Genomic DNA, 3348 nt, shown 5'->3' on the forward strand with positions numbered 1-3348 from the left:
AGTGTGGACCAGGAGGAAGATCTCGGTATTATTATCAGCAAGGATTTGGAGTTCACCAAACAGAGCATAGAAACTGAAAAGAAAGTTCGCAATATAATGAGTTGCACAAAGAGAGAATTCAAATACAGAAACAAAGCCATGTGCTACAGCCGTTCTCATCACTAGTAAGACCCCATCTAGATTACAGAGTCCAATTCTGAGCTCTAAGTATTCAAAAAGATATAGAATAGACTGGAAGCAGTACAAGCTAGGGTCACCAAACTAGTTCCAACACTAAGGCAATTTAGATATAGACGAAAAATGGAACGTTTGAACTTATTTGGTCTACAAACTGGACGACTAAGGGGACAGGTAATAGAGGCCTTCAAAATTCTTAAAGGAATAACAACTGTAGAGTACAACAATTTATTCACGCTTAGCACAAATCAGTCCAGAGGTAACGGATACAAACTGGAATTGAAAAGATGCAACACCACTCAATGTGGCAATTTCTTTACATACAAAAGAGAAAATACTTGGAATAGACTTCCAGCGGATGTGGTAAACAGTAACACTTAGGTAGACGAGTTCAAGAATAAATTAGACAAGATCATAAGACCTCTATAAATGCTTAAACTAAATCGCTCTACCAAAGGGAAAATGGAGTCTCCGCGGATGGACTAAAATGTCTTTGAGACATACAAAATCCTTGTAATTCTCTCTCTCTCTCTCTCTCTCTCTCTCTCTCTCTCTCTCTCGAGAGAGAGAGAGAGAGAGAGAGTTTACATGAGTTTTATATTCAGGTTTGGAAATGATTGCTATGGGAATTATTGTGAATCTTATTTGTCGGCTAATCAGCTTAAACTGGATAATCAGAATCAGAATATTACATTATTATTATTATTATTATTACAAGCTTGGTTTTAACCCCAGTTGGAAAAGCAAGATGTTTTAAGCCCAAGGTCTCCAACAGGGAAAAATAGCCCAATGAGGAAAGGAAACAAATAAACTACAATAGAAGATTAAACAATCAAAATGCAATGTTTCAAGAACAGTAACAACATTAAATTAGACTTTTCATATATAAACTATAAAAACTTAAAAATAAACAAGGGAAAGAGAAATAATATAGAATAGTGTACCCTAATGTACCCTCAAGCAAGAGAACTCTAACCCAAGACAGTGGAAGACCATGGTACAGAGGCTATGGCACTACCCAAGATTAGAGAACAATGGTTTGGAGTGTCCTTTTCCTAGAAGAGCTGCTTACCATAATTAAAGAGTCTTTTTAGTGTAATATGAAGGGTTTGCGTATCCCCGTGATCAGCAGAGCTGTACGAGTCAGGGCCACCCATACTAGGTTGATTTGCTGTTAGTGATATGACGAAACTCTCCCACCATCACCAATCCGCACAGGCCATCGTGGTGATGAAAACTGGCCAAACCCCAGACATGAATGACATGTCTGAGGCCTTTGTCCTGCAGTGGACTAGAAACGGCTGCATTTGTTGTTGTTGTTGTTGTTGTTTATATTATGTAATTTACAGCCATGTTTGTGTTCTTTGATTAATTCAAGTAGTCACCTCTGGCAACGAAGTTGGGTGGAGGTTATGTTTTCGCCCCCTGTTTTTCTGTTTGTGGCAATCACCAGGCAAGGATGTTACAACCTGTTTGTTTGTTTGTTTGTGAACAACTTCCTGGCCACAATTTTACTCATAGCATAGTGAGACTTTCAGAGATCAATAATCATGTTGAAACGTGGAAGTGATTCAATTTTGAAAGTCCTAGGTCAAAGGTCAAGGTCAAGATCAAGCAAAAGGTCAACCGAATTAACCTTACGTTAACCACAAGTTCGCACATGGTTGTCACAAGCCACCTTGGCGGAGTTCTGCATTCTCAGAGTGCCTTTTCTAGTTTTCACTGTCTATATGAGCATCGGGAACGAATTTATCATCTCCATTTTCGTTTTTAATCGGTAATTTTTATCGGGCAGCTGATAAGCAAGAGTCTCTCTTATCAGCAATCCATCGTATGTACGAACACATTCTTGAATTGTCGTAAATTTTCGCTCACTTTGCTCGTAATCATTGGACTATTATTATTATTATTATTATTATTATTGTTGTTATTATTACTACTACTACTACTACTATACTACTACTACTACTACTACTACTACTACTACTACTACTACTAGGCAAGCTACAATTGTAGTTGGAAAAGCAAGATGCCATAAGCCAAAGGTGACTCTTAACAGGGAAAAATAGCCCAGTGAGGATAGGAAATAAGGAAATAGATAAACTATATGAAAAGTAATGAACAATTAAACTATTTATTAAAACATTAACAACGTTAAAACGTATTTCATATATTAAACTATGAAAAAGACTTATGTCACCCTATTCGACATGGTAGACATTTTCTGCAAGTTTGTAGACGAAATAAAAAAAAAAACCATTTTGATCTTTAGATAAGGATATGAATGACTCGGATAAGGGCTTATAGTTATACTCAGTGTCTGTAATTCAGTTCCTGTGGGTAGACCCCAATTGCCCGGTCTCTTTTAGTTGAATCTTTAGTCTTTTTAAGTTCGATGGTGTCCAAGAACATGTCTTTGGAACGCATTTGGGTCCCCAAGAGATGTGATCTTAGTGGGGGATTATGTAGTCTCTCTTCAATTGCTCGGAATACATAGTTCTTTATTTTCTTAATTATCTAATGACGTTTTTTTCTCTCGAAGGCATTTCATCATGTGTTTTCATTTCTATCCAGTTTCAATGTGATAATATAGAGATTTGTGTAATTCATACTTGAGAGAATCGCTGGGAAAACCAAACTAAAGCCAATGGTATACTTCGGTTTGGAGGACGTGTTAAATGGAAACATTTATAGACACAGGAATAGACGGTAAGAGCCCCCCCCCCCCTCTCTCTCTCTCTCTCTCTCTCTCTCTCTCTCTCTCTCTCTTCATTTAATCACATATTATGGTATACCTATAGATAGCATTATAGAGAAATATACTGGTAATATACGTTTCTCTCTCTCTCTCTCTCTCTCCTCTCTCTCTCTCTCTCTCGTGTCATTTAATTACATGTTCTGGTATACATAGAAATACACAGGGAATATACGTCTCTCTCTCTCTCTCTCTCTCTCTCTCTCTCTCTCTTCATTTAATCACATATTATGGTATACCTATAGATAGCATTATAGAGAAATATACTGGTAATATACGTCTCTCTCTCTCTCTCTCTCTCTCTCTCTCTCTCGTGTCATTTAATTACATGTTCTGGTATACATAGAAATACACAGGCAATATACGTCTCTCTCTCTCTCTCTCTCTCTCTCTCTCTCTCTCAATCATGTTTTGGT

The sequence above is a fragment of the Palaemon carinicauda genome, chromosome 41 (assembly GCF_036898095.1).
Source record: "Palaemon carinicauda isolate YSFRI2023 chromosome 41, ASM3689809v2, whole genome shotgun sequence".
NCBI classification, from domain to species: Eukaryota; Metazoa; Arthropoda; class Malacostraca; order Decapoda; family Palaemonidae; genus Palaemon; species Palaemon carinicauda.